This window comes from Scyliorhinus torazame, chromosome 15 (genome assembly GCF_047496885.1).
Source record: "Scyliorhinus torazame isolate Kashiwa2021f chromosome 15, sScyTor2.1, whole genome shotgun sequence".
NCBI classification, from domain to species: Eukaryota; Metazoa; Chordata; class Chondrichthyes; order Carcharhiniformes; family Scyliorhinidae; genus Scyliorhinus; species Scyliorhinus torazame.
In genome coordinates, this window is record NC_092721.1 from 111982992 (window position 1) to 111998429 (window position 15438).

Sequence of the window (15438 nt, forward strand, 5' to 3'; positions counted from 1 at the left end):
ATCCACTTTCCTACAGGGAGTACAAGGGCACAGCAGCTGCTGGTCAGATGCCTTGGTGGGTGGGTGGGTGGGGGGGGGGTCGGGGGGGGGGGGGGTGGTCAGTGCAGAGATCGTTCAAAGGAGCTGGGGGTTGAGGGCTAAGGCTCGGCTTCAGGGGGGGGGGTCAGATCAGGGAGGGGGTCTCTGTGAAGCCTGCTTCCTTTCATGTTCAAAACCCCATAACAGAGCACAGCGCAGCTTCAACTTGTCTGTCCTTAAATCCTCAACGTACAGAGCCATCCTGCAACTTGTTTCTTAGAGAAACATTTCACTCCCCTTAAAGAGTCAGTAGGCACTGTAGTTGCAATGTTGCGGTCTGCCTTCTTTTATCCCTTTCCACTTGTTTATATGCTATTTCACTCCACGTAAAGTTTCAGGGGTCTGTGGTTTCAATGTTGCGATATGCCTACTTTTACCCATTTGTACTTGGTAGATTACATTGAATTTCACACCCCATTGACTTTTACAATCCTCTGCGGTTTCCCTGTTGATATATACCTTTATACTTGGTTGTTTACATCGAATTTCATACCCCATCCTCTTTCCAAGCATTTTGATTGACAGCTCAAGGCTATTGAAAGGAGAAATTAGCTTTGTTTGTTTTTCAAGCACTTCACAGTCCATTACCTCTGAAGTACTCGCTCATTTGAGCAGGTGTCTTGTCTGACTTTTCAATCGTGGATTTTTTTATACTCTGAAGTGCTCCCGAGAAAGACCGGGTGCTCTGTCTGAGAACAATTTCTTTAGACTGGATTTTTTTCAGCCTCTGATTCTTCAACAGCATCTGGAGCTTTTCCACCATAGAAACAGTTGGTTTCATTCAGACATTAAGGTGCTGGGTATCCTCAATGAGAACTGGCTCGCAGCCACTGTTGAGTTCTCTGGATGGACGTGATGACCATGCTGGGAAGGGGAGATTTCAGAGGCCTTTGTACTACCGGGTGGTGAGGAACATGGCTAGACACTGACCTGGCACTGCCCCTGGCACCTGGCATTGCCAAGGTTCCAGGGGAAGTGCCAAGTTGGCACTGCCAAGGGATGAAGCCTAAATGGGGGGACTGAGGGTGGGGGACCTCAAGGGTGTCCTGAAGGGATGGTCCTTGGCAAAACCATTGAAACCATTGCAGCGAGTCACTCACTTGTGGGGGAGGGGGGGTGGGGAGCTGATGCCAGTGATTGTGGGGGGTCTTTGCCAGCAAGAAAGGAGGGATATCTTTGCTGGCAAGAATGGGGGGGATGTCTTTGCCAGTGAGAAGAGGGGTTGGCTGTAAGGTTATTCTGACATCAGGCTGCCTTTGTAAAAGAATGCCCTGATCTCTGAGGACCCGGCCTTGCTGGATTCTTTGGGTCCCACACATCACATTTTCAGCACAAATCACCTCTAGCTCCAAAAAGGTTTCTAAGTGTGATAAAGTTACAGGAAACAAAATCACATTTCAAAACTATGCATGCCTGCCGATGTGCTCATGGCTTGCAAAAACACAAACAGAGCATTTAACCTCTTTCAGAAGAAGATAGACATTTAACCCAAAGTGTTTAGGTCTCACCGAAGTAGTACTTTTTTGCGTAGCACAGTGGGTAGCACTGTTGCTTCACAGTGCCAGGGTCCCAGGTTCGATTTCTTGCTTGGGTCACCGGCATGTTCTCCCCATGTCCCCGTCGGTTTCCTCCGGGTGCTCCGGTTTCCTCCCACAAGTTCTGAAAGACGAGCTGTTATGTATTTTGGACATTCTGAATTCTCCCTCTGTGTATCCGAGCAGGCAACTAGGGGCTTTTCACAGTAACTTCATTGCAATGTTAATGCAAGCCTACTTGTGACAATAACGATCATTATTATTATCAATAGGATCTCCAAACCTTTGAGATGAAATCAATCACACTAGACTCAGCCATATTAATGGTCAATGTATTTTATTTGCAGATCTTGGATAAAGCAGTCTAAACCAATTGGATGTTAGTACACTGGGGAGAAATTACCCAATTGCATCAAGGAATTGTATTTCCAGAGGACAGGTAAGTGATCTGCTTTTCTGGAGAATAATTTTCTGTTGTACCATGGTGAAAAATGTTTCCTGCTTCTACACTAATGTGTTGTCTCTTCTTCTGTTAGAATGTGTTGAGGGGTTGTATTTGTTTGTTTGTTTTATTCTTGCTCAGTTTAAACTTCGATCTAAACAGAGCATAAAAGCTATAGAACAACTATACAGTGCACTTACTGTTTCTACCATGAATAGAGAGGATGGCAGACAAAAGATCACTAATCCTGAAGTTGAATTTTCTTCGCTATTTTAGCTTCAATTGTGTGGAAAGCTTTTCAAAGATTATTGTTTTTTTATGAGAATACTACAATGTGAGGACATTTTGTGTTCATAACTCATATCCCAAATAGGATCAATTTATTTGAAGGTGACAATGAATGACTCATCCAGCAACAAATGCTTTGTAGTTAGGTTTTTAGTGGCATTGATGCAAAACAATAATATTTCTCATTGTGATGTCTCAGGCAGATTGAATCCTTAGCAGGTTTCCACAGTCTGTAAATTAAGACAACACAAAGGACCGAATTTTGCCACCTGCATGCAGGTCCCCATGTCAGGAACAGGAACGAGCAAGTGGCGGGACATTATATTTTAAAATAAGATATCAGACAAAGTGACAGGATTAAACATCTCAACGTGAATGCTGTTGCTCATGTGAAGTTACCTAATGATGATGAAATGAGCTCCTCTTTAGGAATCCTCTGATCAGTTCATGTATCTGCTTTGACCTTTGTAACTCCTAATAGTCATAAATAATAGCTTGTGAGCATTTGACCCAGAAAGGTGCTTCAGAATTCATTAAAGAATAAAGACCTGTTAAGGGCTGTCTGAGAAGTATGTGTATAGTTTAAAGTTGTGTATGTGAACATTTGAAAGTTGTTTTCGCTATTAAATAGGTGTTAATTTTAACATGAAAAGATCATGAACCCATTAGGATTCTCATGATTTCTGACATTCAAATAAGGCAGGTAAAGCCACAGATCAGTTGGCTATCTGAGAGTTTTAGGTAGACGTAAGATTTGTATAGTTTGAAGTGTTCATTTAACTTGGACTTGAATATATGCAGAGGGTGCCCCCCCCCCCCCCCCCGCACCCGCTGTTTAATGTTGGGGAGGGAACCTGCCTCTCCCCTCCCCACCCCTCTCCCTTTCGATTTTCTGCTGGTGAATTAGTATGAGGCAGGTCTTCCATCTGTCCCCAAGCGGATGCCCTGCCTCATTCGGCTATTGGCCAGTTGAAGGTCAGTAGCTCTGTGCCGCACCAGGACTAGTGGCCACCAGTATTGCAGAAGACCCAGGGGGAAGAGGAACCATGGATGCAAAAGCCAGGTAAGTCGGGAATCTTCCCTGGGCTGGGTTGTCAGGTCCCAGATGTTGGCCGGGGAATGGGGGGGAATGCAGGGGTGTGACGGTGCATATTGTACAGGGCAGGGGGGGAGAATGGATGCTAGGAGGCAAAACTGTGGGTTGGCCTCTGAAAGAGAGAGGTATCCCACAAGGCTGACTAACAGCTGCCAGGTTCATGTTGGGCATAGGCCTCTCTACCGTGGCACAATAAATTAGAATGGCAATAGGGTAAGGCTCTTAATTGGCATCAATTAAGATTGGCCTTAGTTGGTTCATAGGCAGGCAGCTCACCCAATGTCTTCCCTGCCACCTGTAAAATTGGGCTGGATGCAGAAGAATACCAGCCAGTGGTAGGTATACCTCTAATAGCATAGTACCATAATTACTGGGTCTGAACCTGTTTTCCCACCTATGCGTGGCCCGTAAGATTCAACCAATTAATTCCATCAGACTCAACAGAAACCTGGGCAAACGTAATAGTGTTGATTCACAAATCCATATTTTCCTTGATGGCTGCACCCTTTGTTACTGTTCTTCATCTGTAATTCAGTCTTCCATATTAAAACATGGATGCAATGCCATAAGTTCATCCATGATCTTAAAAGGAACTAGTGGCCTGGCCCGCGATCGGAGCTCACCAATCTGCGGGTGGGCCTGAGCAGTGGGGGTACTCCTTCCTTCCGCGCCCGCCCCTGTCGGGCTACGCCATGGCTGGCGCGGAGAAGAGAACCCCCAGCGCATACGCCAAAACACGCTGGCAGTTCCGTGCATTTGCGAGATCACGCCGGCCCTTTGGCGCATACGCGAACTTGCGCAGTCCCTTCAGCGCCGGCTGGACTGGCGCCAACCCCTCCAGCATCCACCTAGCCCCCGAGACAGGTGAAAATTCCTCACCTTGGGGGCCCATTGACAACGGAGTCATTGGCGCCGGTTTTCCCGCTGGCGTGGGGACTTAGTCCCCGGAAAGGAGAATCCCGTCCAGGTTCTATGCTTAATTAAAGACATCCACCTTGCAGTGTCAGAATTATTCACCTTGACATCAATTGTGACTTTCGGCAATTTGCTTCATCTGATCAATTGAAAACCCACACCTGACTTGGGAATGTTCATTTAGCAACCACTGTACCTTTCTAGTTGCTGGTAAATGACAATCTCATGGCACAAAATATCTGTTCGAAGATTTCTTTGAAGGTCTTTGGCAGCGCTGCCCCTTTAAGGGGCAAGCACTCATGGTCCAATACGGACTGATCATGCAGGGAATGCGGACCTCGACCAATGGGGAAAAGAGCAATAGAAGCGGGGTCCTGGGCCGAGAGGACCCTGGAGCCAGAGAATAAAGACCCGTTGAGTGACTCTGTGCCTGTCTATAGTTACCTTTACTTGTTATCAATAAACCCTTGTTCCTTTCTACTGGAAGTCTCCCTAGTATTGGCTCGATCCACCAGTATTATATCATTTGTCTGATCCTTTTTTGTTTGGCTGTCTGTTGCAAGCAGTTTTAGTGCCGTAGCTTCAGCACAATGCACTGGTAGTCCACAATCTCTTGAAATAGATCAATCGAGCAGATTTAAGGTTTTAATGGAACTGAAACAGTCCCATGTCGGGTGCATTTAGCTGGGTGTTTGCCGGTGCTGGCAGCGCCAATGACGACCCCACTATTAAATGGGACTTTGCTTCATTTCTGGCCTTGACGAGGAACGCCCACCGAGGCTGCACTTAGGCTCACTTCATGCACTAATGAGCTCCACTCGCCAGTGCAGGAAGAGATCAGGGTGCCATTTAAAAATAGCGCCCGATCGCTCGACCCTCACTCTGGCCTCCGGACCACCCTAATAACTCCAACTCACCAATTTGGGGGTTATCCCCAGGCCCAATCCCCGGCAAGGCCAAGATGCCACCTGGGCACTGCCAGCCTGACACCATGGAAGTGCTACCTGGGTACCCTTGCACTGCCTGAACACCCAGGGATCACCTGGAAGAACCCCCCAAAGTGCCAGTACACCTGATCTACATTTGTGAAAAACACTGCTAAACGGCTCCCACTTGGAGTCTCCGAGGCGAGGTTGTTTGATCCCGGGAGCTGGGTAGATCCGACGTAGACATATTTAAGTGAGACTAACTACTCACTTGAACATGCAAATCTGGATACTGATCTCAGTGAGTAGGATCCAGCTCGCAATGTCTCGCTTGCTCTTGTGAGGCATGACGAGGCCGGTAAATCTCACGAGAGGCCTCTTGCAAGATTTAGTGGCCTCGTCACGTCCAAAGTCGGGCGCAACGAGGCCAATATATTGCACCCCAGATTGCTATCCATGATTTAGACCTAGAATCGTCTCAAGCTTCCACTGTACTTGTGAGCTGTTTCTTCAAATCTTTCTTCTCCTTTTTTTCCACAAGAGAAACTCTTTACCGCATCATGAACTATCAGTTATAGGCATAGGACTGTGAAAGAAAGAGTGATTAACATAGTTGAATGAATTTAGATTAATTTCCAAGAACACGAGAGTTTCGAACAGCAGATAATTGAGATGTATTTTTGGAATCAAAGATAAATGGCAGATATACTGACTGCACAGCATGGTGTTGTCAAAATCTACCCAATGCATTGAACTGCATCTCAGGTGGTAATATTTTAGAAAGTACTTCACTGGATGTTTTGTACAGATGAGTGACTTCTGCTTCTTATTTGTTTTTATTTTTTTCTTGGTAATGCAGTTACAGAATTGTTCATTTTAAAGTACATTTTCTCCTGTTGGAAGTGCAGAAGAAATCAGACAGAAAACCATTTACAGTTCTTTATTGCTTATTATAGTATAGGATGGTGACACCTAGCTGAAGCTATTGCAAATTATATCTGAACCGTAAATGCTCATTTCTGGTTTCTGGCAAAAGGAAAAAATCTAGTTCAATACCGAAGGAATGCCAAGGATATCGAAAACTGATGTAAGATTTAGTGTCTGTTAGCAGGCAATAAAGTGTGATATGTGTAACATGTTTAACCATTACTGGGATTTGGACACAAATAAATGATAACACTGAAGAAATATTTAGTATTCCAAAGTTCTTGAACTAACATGTGTGAGCACGTACGCACGTGCATGTGTGTCTGCCACAGGAAGGATCCAGCATCTGTGGTAAATTACAAAAGTTGAAGACAGTATAAACCTTAACGAAAAAGCATATAATTGCACAAAGGTGGGTGGCAGGTCAGAAAATTGGACAGAATATAAAGAACAGCAAAGAATGACAAAAAGATTAATAAGGAGGGAAAAATTAAAGTACAAGAGAAAGCTGGTTGTAAATACAAAAACGGATAGTAAGAGTGTCTATAGATATTTAAATAAGAAAAGAGTCAGCAAAGTGAGAGTTGGTCATATAGAAAGTGATCCTGGGGAAATAATAACAGAAGGTACGGAGATGACAGATAAATTGAACAGGTATTTGGTATCAAATCAGTGTCGAGGATACAAGTGAAATCCCAGAAATAGCTTTATGAAAATGAAAATGAAAATCGCTTATTGTCACAAGTAGGCTTCAAATGAAGTTACTGTGAAAAGCCCTTAATCAGGAAATGAAAGGAAGGGAGGAAAATTATAATCACCAGAGAAGTGGTATTGAGCAAATTGTCAGTGCTAAGGGCTGACAAATCTTTGGGTCCTGATGGATTTCATCCTTGGGTCTTGAAAGAAGTGGCTAGTGAAATAATTGATGCATGGTTTTAATTTTCTAAAGCTCCCTAGATTCAATGAAGGTTCCATTAGATTGGAAAATAGCAAATGTAACTCCTTTATTCAATAAGAGAGGGGGACAGAAAGCAGGAAACTACTGGGCAGATGGCTTAACATCTGTCCGAGAGAAACTGTCAGAAGTTATTATTAACGATGTTTTAGCAGGGTGTTTGGAAAATTTAAAGCTTTTAGGCAGAGTCAGCAGGTTTGTTTGAAAGGAAAATCATGTTTGACAAACCTACTGGAGTTTTTTTGAGGATGTTACTACCAGAATAGATGAGGATGAACCAGTGGATGTGGTGTATTTGGATTTTCAAAAATCTTTTGACACAGTTCCACATAAGAGGTTTGGGTAAAACTAAAGCATGTGGGATTGGGAGTGATATATTGCCATGGAGTAAGAATTGGTTAGCAGACTAGAAACAGAGTGTAGGAATAAGTAGGTCTTATTTGGAGCAGCAGGTGGTGACTCGTGGGGTTCCGCAGGAATCAGCTCTTCGACCCTGGCTATTCACAATATATATCAACAATTTGGATGAGAAACCAAATGTAATATTTCCAAGTTCACTGATGACACAAATTTTGATGAGAATGTAAGTAGTGAGGTGGATATTAATAATTGATACACTTGCCACAGACCGAGTGCAGCAATGGTTCACCAAACTGATTCCTGCGATGGCAGGATTGTTGTGTGAGGAAAGATTGGATTGACTTGACCTGTATTCAGTGGAATTTGGAGAGAACATATAAAATTCTGACAGGGCTGGATGCAGGACAATGTTTGCTTTGGCTGGGGGGGTCTACAACAAGAGATCATAGTCTCAGGATATGGGGTATGCCATACAGGACTAAAATTAGGAGAAACATCTTCATCAGAGGGTGGTAAATCTGGGGAATTCGCTGCCATTCTGGAGGTCAATATATTTCAAATGGAAATAGATAGATTTCTAAGCTCTAAAGACACCAAAGGATATGGGGAAAGTGTGAGAGTATGGCATTGTGATTGAGGAACAGCCAAGTTCATATTGAATGGAGGAGCAGGCTCAAAGGGCCTAATTACCTGCTCCAGCTCCTATTTTCTATGTTTCAAACATATGCCATTTTTGCTGATCAAAGGTGGGAAATCATTTTGTGGGAGTCACAAATTTATGAAGTAGACACAAATGCCTTTAAAAGATAAGGTGGTGGATTCTCCATTTGGGAGACTATGTCCTCACTCCGGCGTGAAAACGGTGGTGTTTGACGTCAGGAAAACTGGCGCAAAGCGGCCACCGATTCCCTTCTCCGGGGAGTGGGGGGGGGGGGGGGGGGGGTGGGGGGGTGGCTAGCAGCCAGGCAGTGTAGAGCTCCCAGCTCCAGCTGCCGATACGGCCCGGAGCATTGCCGGGTTCATGGCTGCACATGTGCATGGCTGCGGCCTACAATGGCCGCGCCGTGCTTCATGGCGGACGCAGCCCACAGACCTGGCCCGCAAAAATAGTCAGCTCCCATTCGGCCTGCTCACGGGCCCCGGACCACCCCCCCCCCTCCCCACACACAGTGCCCCCAGCCCCGAATAATGCCCCCCTGCCCGCGGATCGACTCTCCTCTGACTGTGGCAGTGCTGGACTGAGTCCACAGCCGCCATGCTGAGTTCCCGATGGGTGAGACCACACGTGTCCCATGCCGTCGGGAACTCGGCCGGCCGGGGATGGAGCATCGCGGGGCGGGCCTCAGGCAATGGCCTCAGGCTGTGGATATGGCGTGTGGCGTACTCCTAGAGTATGCCACTTTTCAGGAGGTAGAGCATCGCGAAAGCGGCACCGCTCCCGATTGTGCCATCATCGGGGATTCTCCGCAAGTCGCCAAACGCGATTTTGGCGTCAGGGATTGGAGAATCTAGCCCAAGATCTGTTTAAGTATCATGATTTGGGGTTTTCTTTTCCAACTTCTGCTCTTTGAACTTAAAAAAAACAGGCTTCAGTTATCGTTGAGAGTTTGAAAAATTGCATGGATTGCTTGCGTTGAAAGTCAATCTGTTATAAGTTAGGAAAAACATCACAATATGTTCATGCAGTTTTAAAACAGTCTTTTGTTAACATTTACCAAGGGTTATTATTATGTCATTATGACTGCTTAGTTGAGTTTTAAAAGCGACAATTATCTCAGCAGAGAGTTCTGAGTTCACAGTTTGATTGACGTTCAAAGGGACAATTAAAGGATTAGTTGCCTTTCATGTGGGATCTGAAAATAAATCCTTTTGTTTTTATAAGTGTCAAACACTTTAGATTTAAAAACTTTCAATCAGTTTCTTGAATGGGATTTTTTTCACTATCTAGTGTTTGAGTTGTGGCTTTAAGATATTGTTAGAATTTATTTTTCATCTCCCCATGACTCCTGAGGTCTGCCCATGGTGGATACTGGGTGAGTCTCTATAGAGGTGGCATGAGGAGCCATGGGAGTTGTGAGGGGGCATGGAGGGGTGGGTGGAGTTTGAAGGATTTGAGTCCTTGAGGATGCAAAACCTTCAGATACAATTGAGACAAAGTTCAAGAGAACTGAGGGTGAGCTTCTTGCCAACCTACCTTGGAACTCACTCATCCCCCTGGCCATCGAGGATCTGCTTCAGGGTCAGTTGGCCCAACTCGATCCCTCTTCTCCCCCAGAGTACAAGTTGGAAATGCTATAGGTGCTGTGATGTTGAAATACAGCTGAGTGTTGTGAACTACAAAACTATTTTAAACTTTTCGAATAATCATTTGAAAACATTCAGTGCTTTAATTAGTTGAAGTGTTGTCTCAATATGGGATAAAAGGGCTTGTTCAGTTGCATCGTGATGTATTGTCAATATTGCAAGATTGATTTAAAATGATTATTTTTTACTTCAGCATTACCAGCAGTTTGGACACATTGGGCCAAAGACACAAGCTGGGAGTAGGGAATGATCGACCCGGGTACGATCCCTGCCCTGGCCCACAGTCGGTGTGGAGTTTGCACATTCTCCCCATGTTTGCGTGGGTCTCAGCCCCACAACCCAAAGATGTGCAGACTAGGTGGAGCAGCTAAATTGCTCCTTAATTGGAAAAAAAAGAATTGGGTACTTTTAATTTATATTGAAAAAAAGATGGTGGACTTTGGGCCCAATCCAATTTAGGTCAGAAAAATATCCTAGCAAGCATCACCAGAAGGCTTAATAGTGAAGCAAGTTTTTGGCTGGGTCCCAGTGGTGGTGATACAATCAGGAGGGGGGCAAGCAGGAGCCAACGATGGTCTTTAAGACTGCTGTGAGACTGGATGAATACTCCTGCTTCTCCAGGCACAGGATTCAGGCAACTTCATCTTTCAAAATTAATTATTTTGGTGGTGACTCACATGGTCCCTTAAAGGGATCACTGGTTAGGCCACATGTAGTTTGGTTATGCCTGGAGCCCAAGGTCAATCAAGGCAGTCCAATTTGGGGCAGCGGTTCTGAAATTTATATTACGCCACTATTTGAATCTGCAATCAGCTCAATGTCTGCTTCAGACATGAGCTCCAGATTCCTATACCTTAACCTTTACCAGTGTGACAGAAAACACACATTTCAGCACATAATGGGTGGGATTCTCCAATAATGGGACTCTGTCCCCACGCCAGCATCAACACGTGGGCGTTTCACTCTGGACGCCCCATAAGAAAGTCCAGAGTGATTCCCCAATTTGCAGGGGGCTGGCAGGGCCCCGGAGTGCTTCTCACAGCTCTGGCTGCGGATACGGGGCCCTGAAATTCCGGTCGGTAGTCCACGCATGCGCACGGCAGCAGCCGTCTCGTGCGACATAGTGGACTCAGCCCACGGAGCGGCACCAGGAATGTAGGTGCCCCCCCCCCCCCCCGAGATCGTGCGCGCCCACGGATCGGTACCACCGGATCGCATGCCTGGCCATCTGTGAGGCCCCTCCCGCCAGTGAAGGATCCCCCAGCCCCCCACCAGGGCGGCCGCAGACTGAGTCTGCAGACGCCACCAGCCATTCCCGACAAGCAAAACGTGGTTAGAACCACGCCGTCGGGAACTCGGCCAGTTGTCCACGGAGAATCCCAGCGGGGGCCTCTGTTAATGAACCCCGACCTGCGCCGCGTAGACCGCAAGCGCGATTTGCGGCGATTCTCCGGGGACGGGGAGAGCGGGAGCAGCATCGCGCTGGATTTCGGTGTCAATGCCCATTCTCCGCCCCCGCGCTGATCGCGATTCGGTGCGGTGGCTCGGAGAATCCCGCCCAATATGTCTGCACAAATTACCCACAATATTAAAAACCCAGGGCGGGATTCTCCCAACGGGAGTCTAAGTGCCGACGACGGAGTAAAACCGGAGTGTTTTACTCCGTCGTCGGCGCCCGTTCCCAGACCCCTATTTTGGGGCCTCCGTGGGGCTGGCAGGGGCGTGGTGCGATTTGCGGCGGCGGGGCCTCGGCACCGCGTCGGAGATCGGCGCCGCGTAAAAGACGTGGCGCCTTGGGTCCCACGCATGCGCAGTTGAGCCAGCTCAATCCTGCGCATGCGCAGTTGGGCTGCCCCCTCATGCGCATGCGCGGGGAACCTCTTAGGCGCGCCGGCCCCGACCCAACATGGGGTCGGTGTTCAGGGGCCGGCCGCGGCGGAAAGTAAGCCCGGAGGGGGAGAGGCCGGCCTGCCGATCGGTGGGCCCCGATCGCGGACCAGACCCCATCGGAGGCCCCCCTCCCCGGTGAAGGAGCCCCCCTCCACCCCCCCCCCCCCAACAAGCCGCCCACAGGCCGCCCCCCAAGCGTGCCCGCAGAGTTCCCGCCGGCAGCAACCATGGGTGAACGGCGCCGGCGGGACTCTGTCGTGTCGGAGCGGCCGCTCGGGCCATCCGGGCCGGAGAATCGCGGCCTCGCCGATTCCAGCGGCCCACGGCCGGCGCCGCGCCAAACGTGCCGGCGCAAATGGCGCCGATTCTCCACACCTCAGAGAATCGTGCGCCGGCTATGTGGTGCGGTTGCTCCAATTCTCCGGCCTGGCGTGGGGCTCGGAGAATCACCCCGCCCCAGTCTCCCAGTTAATACTCACAAAATGATTGCAGTGTTAAAGATTTCCAAGATGTTATCGAATATGTTTGCCCATTGTTGCATTTATTACCTACTACTGAGCACTCCTAAATTGAAGGAATGACGATCTGGTTAATTGCTGCGTAGCCAAATTGTGCATATGGAGGGAATACCTGCAAGAAGCCTTCTGATCATCCTGAAATGGAACAGAAAGTAGCTATGTGGCCTCAAAATTCCCATCTCATGCCTGCATTTATTCCCCAAGTTGGTTGAAGCTAGCAATGATTCTGTCTTGACATTTAGACTCCACAGCAATTCAGGGAATGATCATAAAGGATTCTGCTCTTGTGCTTGCTTAAAGAATATCTCTAATTTAGATGCAACTCGCGTTGCTACCTGCAAAATCTCCTACTCCAGTGGAGACAACAGTTGTTCAAGAACATCATTGATGCAGAGAGCAGTCTCCATTGAATTGTTGAAATCTACCGTTCTATCCAAACAGTTTTCACTGACTCCTCTGAATTATCCTGCAGCTTTTGAATTCCCCAGGAAAAGAGGCTGAAACAGTCTTTTACAGACCATCAATTTGAAATGTTGGGCAGACGTTTTAAACCCCGGTGGGTGCAAGGACAGGAACAAGCAGGCATTGTATTTTGCACCGCTGGCTGACATGCCAGTTTCCCAACACCATCCCACATCCCCCTTGCCATTTTCCAACAAGCAGTGGGGAGCTAATTAAGGCTGTTCAAAAGTTTATTAAAGCCTGTTGGAGGCCCACTGGAACTTTTCCACCAGTCTCCAGACATTCAGCTGTGTTGGCGGAGCGAGCAGTCAAGCAACAAGGAGATGACCTGCTCCTGGCAGCAGACCAAAGCTCCAAGGTTGTTTTGAGGCCTAGCTACATGGTGGCTCAGCTGCAGAGGATATTTTTTATTAAATATTTTTAATAGTTGGAGAACCGTCGGCACTTCCAACAGGAGGCAGTCTCTCTGTTATTTATCTAAAAGGACAACATGCTCTTCAGTATTAGGCGGCGTACTACTGGCTGGCCTGTCATCCAAATTAGACAGCCAAGTCCACCATCTGGCCAATGTTTGACCAATTCAGAGAAATCACAACCGGGTGACTGCTGCCCATACAATGGGCTTCTGACTTCCATTTGACTCTGTTGTCAGTGCCCTGAAGCCCATAAAGGAAGATCCTTCCCATTCACTGCATTGCTCCTTCTTACAGATGCTAGTTAACCTGTTGAAGGTTCCCAACATTTTTGTATGTTATTTCAGATTTTCAGCGACTGCAGTATTTTTCTTTTCTGATAATTGGCTTATATTTTGCTCTGACTCACAAGATTCTATCATCAAGAAATGTGTCATTGAAATCTGTGTTTTCCTTGGCTGACTACATAATTGGAAGAGGAAATTTCACTCAATATTTTGCAAAAACAAAAATACCCTCCTTAAAAATGCGACAGACTGCAAGAACAAGTGTGACTTGTTTGGATGTTTAATTTTTATGCTTAGTAAATGTGATATAAATCCATATTGACAGAGGCAGACTTACAGTTATTGGGTCTCTTTGGTTCTCACCCACAGTCTGACTTCACTCTGCATTTGTTGCTGCTAAGCTCGCTAGTTTGAGCCTATCAGCAGCAAATTCAGGAGTAATCAGCTTCTGAGTGGATACTCTGCTAACTTTCTGGCCATGTTGATTTGCACTCCAGTTGAGCTGACTCTGAGCATTCCAGTACTGGGTCCGGCAGTACAACAGGACGGTTGGTGGAGGCCCCCCCCCCCACCCCCCACCTTCCCCCACCAGCCGTTGGTCGGGCCTCTGTGCTAGGCATGGTGTGTTTCATTATAAATCCGCCCCTGCATATTGATCTTCTAAACTTTGCTGATATAAACAGAAGTCTGCAGACTCAACGTGCTGTTCCTACAAGCAAAAATCATTATCACTTCAATAAGGTCACTGAGAGTCCACCCCAAGTAAAATAAACAAAACAAAAGGTTTTATTTGCAGCACAATACATACCCAGCCTGGTAGATTCCTACCAGGTTCTTTTCTGGTTGGTGCCTGGCCAACCTTTTAGACAGAGATCAATAGAGACATCCTGCCCCTAGTGGGAGAGCTTGACCTCCACAAGGGCCATGGGGAAGACAATCATTCCCACCCCGTAGGCCCTGAGCGAGCTATTACAATCACCATTCCAGGCTTGGCCAGAATAAAAATGTGCCATGATGTTCCAAGTACTTGACAGCGAAATACAAAGGGACATTTAAAAATAATTGAGGCAAATAATTTCTTAGCACTCAAATCTGTTCAGAAATTTGCATTTGGATATCCCTGGGACTATTTATGAACAATAACAGTATTGAGGCAGTAGGTTAAATACTAAATGCAAAAATTAACAGGATGTTACACCATGGTAACTTGCTACCCTAAAAATCATAAAATTCAAAAAAAAACTGCAAATGAAATGAATGCTGAAGTTAATCCAAGTTATTTTATTAACCAGCTACTTTTAGAAAGGATAAACATGTCTCCCAACATTTATTTTGTAAGGAGTTTATCCTCCTGCTATTTTTTATGCCATAGATTAAAATGTTTTCCTCCTCCCTAATGCTTCAATGATGTGCACAGAAGGGTCACAGATGTATGTACAGATAGGATCACAGTCTACTTGTCACAGTTGTATTGCGATATTGGAAGAAAAGTCGATATATATAAATAAAATATAACCCTAACCCTAGTTTTGGGCAAGCTGCTCGGCCCATCCAGCACTGAGAATCGCGGGGGTACCGGTGAATTGCCATTTTGACTGTCTCGGGCGATTCACTGTACTGCGCCGCGCAAAACGCGATTGTGCCGATCTGGCCACTTCCGTGAATTGCGGGAGGGCGTCGGACCGGCGTCGCGGAAAAATTTGGCGACCCAGGCGATTCTCCCAACCGGCGCGGGAGCGGAGAATCGCGCCCAGTATCTTTTTGGGGGGTTATCAGTGTTGGTAGTTGGTAAGATGTTTACTGTGGGTTTATAAAATGTTAACTGGACTCATAGAAGAAACATTATTTTGTTTTAAAGATACTTTAGATCTCTGTTGCATCACACCTGTAATGTGGGCCCTTGCGCTCCCCATAACCAAAATCTGTTAAACGTTGTGGGTCAGGGGAACTCCATGATACACTTTGGGGTTCTCTAAACCCTGGCCCATAGCAAAATCACAAGATATGGAGAGCACTGATATATTGATCCACGTATTTTTAGA

At 46.6% G+C, this 15438-nt stretch overlaps 1 protein-coding gene across 2 annotated transcripts in view; it reads left to right on the plus strand.

Annotated features, from left to right (window-relative positions):
- The window catches only part of tenm4 (teneurin transmembrane protein 4), a 3407721-nt gene that overhangs the window by 1868937 nt on the left and 1523346 nt on the right, over positions 1–15438 (plus strand). For both annotated transcript variants that reach the window (XM_072476554.1, XM_072476555.1), the window contains one exon: positions 1961–2052. The gene's annotated coding sequence lies outside the window, so the exon portion shown is untranslated. The remainder of the gene's footprint in view (positions 1–1960; positions 2053–15438) is intronic.